Raw genomic sequence first — 11,967 nt, 5'->3', positions numbered from 1 at the left:
GCCGTTTCCAGCATTTGGCAGCCGCGGGCCTGGCGTCGGGTAGTTGAACACCTTAGCCCCCAGACCCTGACGCAGGCGTGGCCCATTCCAAAACTTCCCCAGTGAGGCCTCGCCAGCTGGTCAGTCTCTGCACCTGCCTGTCACCTGATAATACTCTGATCTCTGTCCCCTGTCCTGCTCCCTGAGGCTCCTGACACCACAGCTGCTAATTTAAAGCGGGTTCGTGTGTGCAGTGACCAGAAGGTGCTGGCATGCGTAGTAAGGGCTCGGAGATATGAGTTGTTTATCGTGTGTGCAAGGATGTGCGTGTTGTTAAGGGTACTTTTATGTTTCCCAGCCACCAGAGTGGTTCTGAAAACTTACGACATAAGATCCTTTATGAAAATGAAAGTGATGAAATTTTCATGAAATAATTTCTTCTAGTTTCTAACTATCTTTCCTTTCATGGGAAAACAAACCATCAAAACCACTCATGAAAAAATAAGACGTTGTTTTATCTTGCTGATGTAATATATTTATACCCCGTTTGCCACATGGGTCTCACCATCTAAAGAGGAGGCAGGCTCCTCGCCGACTGAAAACCCACATCTTGTTGAGCAAGGTCGTATTATTAAGATGTCCTTGAAAAACAGTAGAGAAAGTCTATGGTCTTTTGTACTGTCTGCGGGTGAGCAGAGATTGAGAGGAAGTTTGCTCTAAATAGCAAATTCTCTCGCCGCCAAGAGACCCTACAGGCTTAGGCAGTGTGAAATACCGTATTGTGTGGCATCTTCCACATCAGGGTTTCTGGCTTTATGCCAGAAGGTTAAAGAAAACCTGAACATCTTACGGAGGTATCAACATTTCTCAAATTTGATTTGGAGGGTGGGGGTAGGATTCACAAGAATTTCTAATAGTAATCAGGAGACTTCAAGGAAAAGTAATGCTGGCAGTGGATATGTTTACTCTCCCAGACCATAGCGGTGTTTCCTTAGGAAACCTGAGAGGCGCTACAAAAGACAGTTGCCTTGTTAGCGTGTTCCTGTTGCCCCAGGGTCAGAACTGGTTTCTCTTCTTTGTCTCCTTTACTTGACGGGCTAGACACAGCCTGATTGTGTGGATGTCCTACCCCCGGTCCATGATGCCAACGTGGCATGAACTTAACCTAATCTTCTACTTCTGTGAAAACATAAGAGACTGTTGTCACTGTGGATTATAACCAAAATTGCTCTCCAATGGTTATGTTCAATCGAGACAGCATTTTCTAATAATGTGACTTGTTTTCATTTCTTGAGCCTGACCCAGACAAAGCAGGAGTTGGTGGAAAGGAGGGTTCCGTCTTCAGCTCTGCCTGTGGGCAGGCAGGGCCAGGCTTTCCTCTCTCTGCCCTGGTCACAACTATGTACTTTGTTCCCAAAGGTTCGAAGTAGTTTTGACTCCAAGGAATCCAAGAAAGGCTTGGAGCCTTGAAGAGCCAAGCCTCCAAGAAAGGCTTGGAGCCTTGAAAGGCTCCAAGTGGCCTTTCTCGCTTCTTCTCTCAGGAAGTCTGCATAAGTACATGAAGATATGTTTCTCTGTGTGTGTGTGTGTGTGTGTGTGTGTGTGTGTCTGTATGTGTGTGTGTGTCTGTGTGTGTGTGTGTGTGTATACCTTCACAGTAATGTTGGTACCCACAAAGTTCCAAAAAGCTGCCCAGCTATCAACCAACAGGAAACTGGTCCGATAAATGATGGCACATCAGTACAATGGGATACTGTATAATTGAGAGTCACCCCTTCTTCAACCATCAGAGGACTGTGCTGGGTCTCCCCTACCCCACCCTCAAGTTCAAGTCCCATACACACAGGTTAGGAAGCACTGATATAAATCAAGCTCTTAACCTCATGGAGATGCATATACATCACAGCCTTGACCCTGAAATGTAGGTGTGTCATGGATTCAGTTGAGCAACACCAGTAGATACAGGAAGCTTTTGCACATCTGCTTTCAAAACCTGGTTTATTCAGATATATGAAGCCCAATAAACCAAGGTGACAGCTCTCTGCTTACCTACTGAACTGCTGTAGACAGGGATTCCGGGCAGCACAGAAATCAGCGTATCTGTCTTCTGGGATCTAAGATAGTTTTCTTCATCTTTGTTCTCTTGCCATTCTGCATGGCCATGCAGACTATCCCAATATCTTTCAATTTCAATGTTCCTTATGTCCAAGTACATATAAAAAAACTTTATGGGTTCCTGTGTTGTCTGTCTGCTGTGCAGAAAAGGGCTGTTAATTCCATTAGCTAATTGGTGTGTTAGGGTCTGTTCACTCAGTTACCTTTTTCTCTCTACCGGAGCAGATGTTAATGCAGCCTAGCCTCTGATTCTCCATCCCCTCGGGCGTCTGTAGTGGGACTCTGTGAACCAGGGGGCTCCTGAAGCTACACAGAGGCCCCGGGGACCCGTGGGAAGGCGGGAGGGATGCCTGTGAGCTGCATTTTGTCTGGTCCCTGCCGAGGGCTGTCAGCATGGCCTCTATCTCAGGTAGCGTTGGTCACTGCATCCCCAGGGTGTGTGGTTTGCCTAAATGCCTGTGGAGTCTGATCCCATGAAAGAAGTCAGTCTAGGGGAATGACAATGGAAGGATTTGGATTTACTTTCTGGAGACCGCAGCCTCGATATCAGAAACCATATTCAAATATTTTGAGAGTTTGAAATGCCATTATCTCCAGCGAGGCTGTCATTGATGCAGTTTCTCTGTTCAACATAATGGGCTCTATTCTCTCCAGCCCCAGTCAGTGACTCTGAGTTAAGTGTCTGGGCAAACGTGTTCATGAGGGTCCCATTTAGTTCTTAATTGTACCACTTTATATTAATCATTATAGAGGTGCTATTACACAAGGGGAGTTTACTGTCCCTTAGGAACTAAACCCAGTCCCGTGCCTTCTCCCCAGACCACTCACTAAGGGCACGATGCTCAGTAGCTCTTCTGGACAGAGACGAATCGTGGGATCATGGGCGGTGTGTGTGGGGGGCTGTCCTAAGAACTTTAAGACATCGTGTAGTGGGCAATCTATGGCTCTTAGTCTGTATTCCTACTGTCCTTTTAATTGTAACACTAATAACCATTTTAAAAATAATCTATTTAAATAACCTATTTTTGAAAGTAGGGTAGATGATTAAGTATATTATTATTATTTTTAAAATTTATTTATTTTTGGCTGCGTTGGGTCTTTGTTCCTGTGCGCGGGCTTTCTCTAGTTGAGGTGATAGGGGGCTACTGTTTGTTGCGGTGCGTGGTCTTCTCATTGCGGTGGCTTCTCTTGTTGCGGAGCACCGGCTCCAGGCATGAGGGCTTTAGTAGTTGCGGCTCGCAGGCTCGGTAGTTGTGGCTCGTGAGCTCTAGAGCGCAGCCCCAGTAGTTGTGGTGCCCAGGCTTAGTTGTTCTGCGGCATGTGAGATCTTCCCGGACCAGGACTTGAACCCATGTCCCCTGCATCGCCAGGTGGATTCTTAATCACTGGCCACCAGGGAAGCCCAGTATATTATTTTTAAATAGAAAAACATCACGTGCTTATTGTAAAACATTCAGAAAACGTGAAAATACATTTTAAGAAAATCCATAATTCCCACCACCTAGAGACACTCACTGTAACTTTTTGGGGTATTTCCAGATATTTTTCCTATGCATGTATGTGTGTGTTTTTTAAAAAAACCAAACAAAAAATCACAAGTAGGATCATACTTTGCGTATAGTGGAACCAGGCCTTCGGAGATCATGCATAGACCATGTCATCACTTTTTAGCAGCTTTGTTGAGATAAAATTCACTCATCATGTAATTCACCCATCTGAAGTGTACAGTTCAATAGCTCTTTGTATATGCAGAGTTGTGCAACCATCACCACAGCCAGTTTTAGAACATTTTATCACCCTGAAAGAAGCTCTGTGTGTGCCGAGCTATCCTTCCCCTCATGCGCCTCCCATCCCACCCTCCAGCTTCCACTCCCCAGCCCTAGGCAACCACTAATCTCTTTTCTGTCTCTATAGGTTTTCCTGTTCTGGAGTTTCATATGAATGGAATTATATAATATGTGGTCTTTTGTGTTTAGATTCTATCACTTAGCGTGATGTTTTCAAGGTTCATCCTCATTGCACCACGTACCAGTACTTCATTCCTTTTTACGACTGAATAATACCCCCTTATGTGGAAATACCACATTTTGTTTACTCACCAGTGGATGGGCAATTGTGTTGTTTGCACTGTTTGTCTATGATGAATAATGCTTCTTACAAACATTTGTGTGTGAGTCTCTGTGTGGACATATGTGTTCACTTCTTTCGGGGGGAACTGCTGACAGTCGACTTGCTGACCATCTAGTAACTGTCTTTACTTGTTTATGGAACGGCTGGACTCTCTTCCGGAGCAGCGGTACCATTTCACACCCCCACCAGCAGCATATGAGGGTTCTGACTTCTCCATACCCTCACCAATGCTGGCTGTTATCTGACTTTTTGATTCTAGTTATCCCAGTGGGTGTGAAGTGTGTGTGTCTTCGTCTTGATAGCAGGATGGTATTCTTCCTGTATGTTGGGGAGTGTCTTCGCTTGTTTGCTGAGACTTTATTGATAAGTGTCATCTCAACACGAGTGAGGGAATGAAGTGAGTGAACCAGTGAAGGAGGAAATACAAGGCAGAGCCTTACCGACATGGCTGCAGCTGTCCGAGGAAACACATCCACTTGCCTGGTCGTGCACCATGTCTCCCATACAGGCTGTGGAGAACAAACATGTTTTACAAGAACAGTCCTTTGGGGAAAAGAAAAAAAAGAGTATCTTTAGTTTTCTGTCTCCCTTCTCTGGTTGGTCAAGTTTGTCCCTTGGTCACCATGTCCTCCGCTGTTCTGATTCTGGTTCTCAGCACCCCCTGTAGCTGCTGGGGATCCAGAGTCCACAGCCAACAGCGAGTGCATTGTCGGAGTCTGAAGCTGTAGGAAGAGCCGAAGGCTGCTTCTGTAGGTCCAGTTGGGTCAGATGGTCCATTCCTGTGTCAGTCACTCAGAAAGGGAAAAAAGATTCGTGAGAGCCCAACCCTTTGATTTACAGAGACCTCTGCAAATGGCGGCCAGAGTCTTTGGAGGATGCACCAAGGCAGGGTGTGTGGGGTGAAGAATGAATGAGCGTTGGTGGCCCTGGGGGCGGAGATTAGGAAAAGGCTGCAAAGGGCACTGGGATGGAAGGTCCAGAAACAGGAAAAGGAATGTGCTTAGGAAACCCAGAGAGACGCTCCTGTTTGCAGCACAGACACTAAATGCAACGACTCAGTGATCAGCATGGGCCCTGAGCAAGGATGACGTGCAAGTCTGTAAATGCTTCTTCCACGTTAAAGGAAAAAAAAAAAAAGAAATCCGGAGAGGTGTGTTCCACGAAGGAGAGTCAGCAGAGGCAGAGGCCAGCTTCTGTCCGAAGGAGGCAGTGATGGGACGTGGGGAACCTGGGGGGGACAGTGCGGAGTCAGGCTGCTGCTTCATAAGGAGCCAGGTTGGACAAGGAGGGGAGAACAGGGCTGGAGGGGAACGTGGGCTGGAGGCGTTCTCTTTTGTTTTAAAGATGGGAGAGACACACATTTAAGTGCTGATGGAAGATTCCAGTAGAAAGAGAGAGAAAAGGGGGAGAAAGTGTGAGTAACTCCTGAAGAGTCCTGCTGAGGAGGGACGGGTGTGGGGTGAGTAGGGGTCGGCTGTCCCCAGGAGGGCGCCCCTGAGGAAGGCCTGGGCCCGCAGGCGGTGGGCCTGGAGGGTGGGCTCCAGGGCGCCGCCCTCAGGGCTTTTGAGTTTGCTGGAGGCTTCGGAGTGAGGGGTGAGCAGGCCGAGCGAGGGCCTCCTGGGGCTTCGTGCCGGGCCTCCACAGGGTCTGCAGGGTGGCGCGATGATTCCTTTGTGCACCATCTGGGGGCAAGAGAAACTGGGTTTTTCCAGGTGCAACAAAGGAAGGACACCGGGGCAGGGAAGGTTAGCGTATCGGGGAGTGGTTCATGGACGTGGGCGGAGGCCCGGGGGTGGGGGTGGCAGCGGCCCCCCGGGAGGGAGAACCGTGCAGAGTGCCGTGAGAACTCGGTGTTCCCTCCCGCGTGCGGCATCTGTGTTTTGTCCACTGGCATAATCCAGGCACCTACACGTGCGTTACTGGATACACAATCTGGAGGAGAGACTGCGGTCACGCGGGGGGTTTCAGAGGGACAGCAGCTGTGGGTGATGGTGACAAGCCACGGCGTGGCCCTGGAGTTGGGCGGCCGAAGTGGCGAGGAAGAGCCACGCGGGCCATGGTGTCCGGCGAGGCGGGGCCGAGGCGCGGCTGAGTCGTACTCGCGTGGGGGGCAGGGCTGCTTAGGCAGGATGGGCTGTGGAGGAGAATGTGTGCCTGGCCCCCAGTCTCCAGGGAGTGACGACAGTGGACTCAGACGATGGTGGGTGGCTGTGGCTAAGAGGCTGCACTGGGTTGAATAGCGTCACCCCAAATTCGTGTCGTTTCTGGGACCTCAGACTACAACCTTATTTGGAAATTGGGTCATTGCAGCTGTGGTTAGTCAAGATGAGGCCATGCCGGAGCAGGGCTGGCCCTTAATCCAACATGACTGGTGTCCTAGTAAGAAGAGGGACAGAGCCACGGAGAGAGAGGACACAGAGAAAGGCCACGTCATGATGGAGGCAGAGGGTGGAGAGATGCAGCTGCAAGCCGAGGAAGCCGAGGGTGGCCGGGAGCCCCCGAAGCTGCAAGGGGCAGGAAGGGCCCTCCCCAGAGCCTTCAGAGGGAGCACGGTCCTGACGGCACCTTGATTTCAGACTGCTGGTCTCCAGAACTGAGAGACAAGAAAATGCCTGTTGTTTTAAGGCCCCCAGTTTGTGGTGCTTCGTTACAGAGGCCCCAGGAAACTAACACAGAGGGAAGGACAGGTCTGTGGGACAGCTGCACAGCAGGTGGCACGGGACAGCCAGGTCCTGCCAAGGCCTGGAGGCGTGGGCGAGGGCGGGGAAGAGGCTGAGAGGGCAGGCAAGTTCACTGTCCAGACGGGGATTTCTAGAGGGCGGGGGCGTAGCCGGGAGGAGAATGTGGAATCAGGGAAGAGGAGAGGTGGGTGGTCAGCGTCTCATGCCTCACAGCCCTGTCTTCCTTGGTTATTGTCCAAAATGCAGACGCCCAACATGGCCTCTGTTATCATTATTATTTTTTAATATTTATTTGTTTGTCTGCGCCGGGTCTTCGTTGCAGCACGTGGACGCTTAGTTGCAGCATGCATGTGGGATCTAGTTCCCTGACCAGGGATCAAACCCGGGCCCCCTGCATTGGGAGCGCGGAGTCTTAACCACTGCGCCACCAGGGAAGTCCCTGGCCTCTGTTATTTAACCTTCATAAACACCTGAAGGATAGGTGTCATCTGTTACCTAGCTGTGAAGAATTTGAGTCCCGAATTAAGAAATTTGCTCAGAGCTGTTGCACATGAGTGACAGAGCAGGGATTCAAATCCAGGCCCATCTGAGTCGGAAGCTGCTGCCCTCCCTCCTCCTTCCTACCCACACCCCCAAACCCTCATTGAGCACCTGCTGTATACACTGTATACAGAAGCTCAGGCATCTACCTGTGTCCTCTACAAGCTCACAAGCTGGTAGAGAAGGGCGTCGTGTGAGCTTCACAGGACTGTGGTAGCAAACTGTCATAAACTTGTGGCTCAGAATAACGCACATTTCTTGTCTTAAGAGCTCTGGAGGATGGAAGTCCGAAATGGGTTTGAGTGAGTTAAAATCGAGGCATCACAGGCTGCGCTCCTTCTGGAGGCTCCCTGCCTCTCCCAGCTCCTGGAGACCCCCCTACCCTGGGTTCGTGGCCCCTCCTATATCAGCCTGACGTCTGCTTCTGTCCTCCTGTCTCCTTGTCTGACTCTGCAGCTTCCCTCTGTCACTTCTGAAGACCCTCCTGGGTAATCCAGGACGGTCTCCCCATCTCAAGAGCCTTGACTTAACCGCATGTGCAGAGTCCCGCTGTCGTGCAGGGCGCCATGGTCCCAGGCTCCAGGGGTTAGGACGTGGCCAGGTGCGAGGAGCACTGTGTCCTGCAGCCAGAGACGTGGGGCCACCGTCCGATGCAGGTTTCCTCGCAGAGGTTCACAGAGGATGCCATGGGAGCACAGACGTGCCCCTCAGGGGTGAGAGGCTCGAGCCTGTCACGTGGAGACAGGCAGTGGGGGCGGGCGTGAGCACGGCTGGGGGGTCGGGTCAGTGTCTGGAGGAAGGAGGGGAGTTCCTAGGGCCAAACCCCGAGGGACATGCTCAGTAACTTAGGCTTTATCCCCTGGGCTGATGTCTGCAGACCTTAATTTTTTCTGGAGAAGGAAGGATTTATTATTACTTGCAGCAAGTAAGAAGAACGCCGGGGATCTTTCCCAAAGCAGTGTCTACTCTCTGCAGACCTTTTTTGAGCACATGTTTCTGTTGGTTAAACGAGGGTTAGCTCTCACCCTAAATAAGTGTGTCAGTGTACTTAAAAATTATATGTGTATCGCTATACTAATACCTTGTGTACTTTTATAAGATGTATAAAACAGGAATTTACTAACAGAACGCCCTGAATTTTAGCTGGACACGTGATGACACTTCCCAGGCTCCCTTGAGTGCAGGTGTGGCCATGGGCCAATGGGATGTGAGCAGATGTGCCTGAGCCACTTCTGGGTCATCTCTTTTTTTAAACTAATTAATTAATTAATGTATTTATGTACTTATGTATGTATGTATATATGTATTTATTTTTGGCTGCGTTGGGTCTTCGTTGCTGCGCACGGGCTGTCTCTAGTTGAGGCGAGCGGGGGCTACTCTTCTCATTGTGGTGGCTTCTCTTGTTGCAGAGCATAGGCTCTAGGTGCATGGGCTTTGGTAGTTGCAGCGTGCGGGCTCAGTAGTTGTGGCTCGCGGGCTCTAGAGCACGTGGGCTCCGTTAGTTGTGGAGTGCAGGCTTAGTTGATCCTCGGCACGTGGAATCTTCCCGGACCAGGGATCGAAGCCGTGTCCCCTGCATTGGCAGGTGGATTTTTAACCACTGCGCCACCAGGGAAGTCCCTGGGACATCTCTTTAAAGACAAAGTGCTTTCCTGAGTCCCTTCTTAGTCTCCCCCCTTATTCCTGCAACAGAGAGTGTGGACGGGAAGGTGAGCCAGCTTCTACCCTGCGGACAAGATGACACTGTCAGGACGGAGGAGACACAGGCCCTGTGGAATGACCCGTGAAGCACAGTCTGCTCATGCGCACATGATTTCAGGAGAGAGAGCTAAACGTCTGCCTAAGTCTGTCATCTTTCATCGCCCTGATGCGTATACTGTGTCCAAGTTCATGTTTAAGCTCAGGTTGTTTTTCCTGAGTGCTTTGCCCTGAGATGTGTAACAAAGCTCCGCCTGGCGGAAAGTATGTTCCCGGCCACTTCCCGTCTCCTTACAGGGGATGCTAAGGATTTTGTTACTATTATATACACGCAGGAAGGACACGGATTATGAAGTGGTTTCTGAGTTAAGATGACCTATAAGCCACATCAGGGGCTGCAGTGCGATAGCTGTGGGCTGAAATACACACTGGTGGTGTGACCCACGTGTGCTTGGACATGTCATGTCTGGCGTGGCCTGCAGCTGCCCGTCTGGCTGAGCAGAGTTGCCGCTGTCAACCTGTTTGGTGAAAGTTAGCAGAACTGGATTTCTGCTTAGAAACACTTTGCAGAGAGCCCTGGGGTGCCTTGCTGCTCCAGGCATGGGGCGTCTCGGGAGCTCGGGAGTGGTCGCGCTCTCACTCTTTGCTCTGGGAGATGATCGGACCTGGATGGGCCAAGACCAGGTGCAGCAGTAACTGTCTGGGGGGACAGGCCACGGCGTGATGTTGGCTCACCTGGTGGGGCTGGAGGGGAGCCGGGAGCCGGGAGCTCTGGGGTAGAGTGTGGGGTTCACTGTGCCTTTTCTCCCCTCTGTGCCTGGGACCAGGTGTAGCTGGTGGGGTCTGTGGCCCCTTGGGATGAGCCGCCCCCCCCAGAAGGTCTCAGGGAGCACAGAGCCCATGACCCCTGCCAAGTGGCCCTTCGGTCCAGGGTCCGTGAGGGAGAAGAGGGCATTGTGTCTTCTACTTGGCCGTGGCCGGAGACAGGGTGGGGCAAAGACCCCCATCCTCAGGCCAGAAGGTGGAAAGGCCTGGCTCCACTTCCTGCCTCAGAAGTGAGCGAGGGGTACAGCCTGGGGACAGCAACTCTGAGAATGTCTGTGCTTCCCTGGTTTGTTGCTGTTTTTAATCCTTTGTCGCTTTGCCTGTGGTTATTGGCAACAAAATCTTTAAAACAGAAAAAGGAAAAGGGTGTTCGTATGTGCCCTTGTTCAAGATTAACAAGAAAGAGGAAAAGTGGAAAAGTGACAACCTGTTTTTCAGCCAGGTTTGGGGGTGAGCTGGGGGCAATGGGGGACAGGGCCCCAAGGGATAAAGTGGGTGACGGTAGCAACACAGAGAGGACAGGGGCTGCCCGGGGTACGAGTCTGGCCCAGCTGCATAACAGGGAGCGTTTCTGGAATTCCTCGGGGATGCAGAGGGAAGGGGGAGGTTCCCAGCGGGTCTGGGCTGGTGGTGCTGCCGTCCAGCTGGCTGGTGACCCTGGGTCCTGGAGGAGGAGCGGGTCGGCCTGTGGGATCGGGCGAGGGTGGGAGGGAGGATGGGGGATGCTGGGAAGGTGCTTGGACACGTAGGGGTCTGGAGCCCAGCAGATTTCAACAGGGACGTGTGTAAAAGATGGAGGAAGCAAAGGAGACAGACTGACGGCCAATAAGCACGTGAAGACATGCTCAGCGTCACTAATCGTCAGGGAAACGCAAACCAACCCCGTCATGAGATGCCACCTCACACCCGTAAGGTTGGCTATTTCTAAAAACAGAAACAAAAGGTAAGTGTTGGCGAGAGGACATGGAGCAGTTGGAGCCTGTGTACTGGTGGTGGTGGTGTAAAATGGTGCCATCCGTATGGAAAGTAGGAGAGTGACTTGTCAAAAAGTTAAACATAAAATTACCGTGCAATTCAGCAAGTCCACTTCCGGATTTATACCTGAAAGAAGTGAAAGCAGGGATTCGAACAGGTGTCTGTGTACTGTGTTCGTGGCGGCATTATGTAGCCAAAAGGTGGACGCACCGTAAGTGTCCATCAGTGGATGATGGATAAACAAAATGAGGTCCATCCACACAATGGAATATGATTCAGCCTTAAAAAGGAAGGACGTCTGTCACCTGCTGCAACAGGGATAGACCTTGAGGACAATACTCCAAGTGAAACAAATGAGTCACAGAAAGAATAATACCTGGAGATTCACTTATACGAGGTCCCTAGAGGAGTCAAATTCATAGTCAGAAAGTAGATGGTGGAACTTCCCTGGCGGTCCAGTGGTTAAGAATCCGCCTTCCAATGCAGGAGATGCGGGTTTGATCCCTGGTTGGGGAACTAAGATCCCACATCCCTCAGGGCAACTAAGCCCACTCACTGCAACTACCAAGCCCACGCGCCACAACTAGAGAGGATCCCACATGCCACAAAAATGGTCCCACGTGCTGCAACTAAAATGCGACACAGCCAAATAGGTAAATAAATAAAATGTTAAAAGTCAGTATTTAACCAAAAACAAAAAGAAAGTCGATGGTGGTTACCAGGGGCTGGGGGGAGGGGAGAATGGGGGCGGCTAGCGTTTAATGAGGACAGAGTTACAATTTAGGAAGGTTCTGGAGATGGATGGTGGTGATGGTTGCAGAACAGTATAAATGTACTTAACACCACTGAACAGTGCACTTAAAAGTGGTTAAAACGGGGCTTCCCTGGTGGCTCAGTGGTCGAGGGTCCGCCTGTCGATGCAGGGGACACGGGTTCGTGCTCCGGTCCGGGAAGATCCCACATGCCGCGGAGCGGCTGTGCCCGTGAGCCATGGCCGCTGTGCCTGCGCGTCCGGAGCCTGTGC

The sequence above is a fragment of the Monodon monoceros genome, unplaced genomic scaffold, assembly GCF_005190385.1.
Source record: "Monodon monoceros isolate NGI ecotype Baffin Bay Population unplaced genomic scaffold, NGI_Narwhal_1 Super_Scaffold_2, whole genome shotgun sequence".
Classification (NCBI taxonomy): Eukaryota; Metazoa; Chordata; class Mammalia; order Artiodactyla; family Monodontidae; genus Monodon; species Monodon monoceros.
This window is presented reverse-complemented; position numbering follows the sequence as displayed.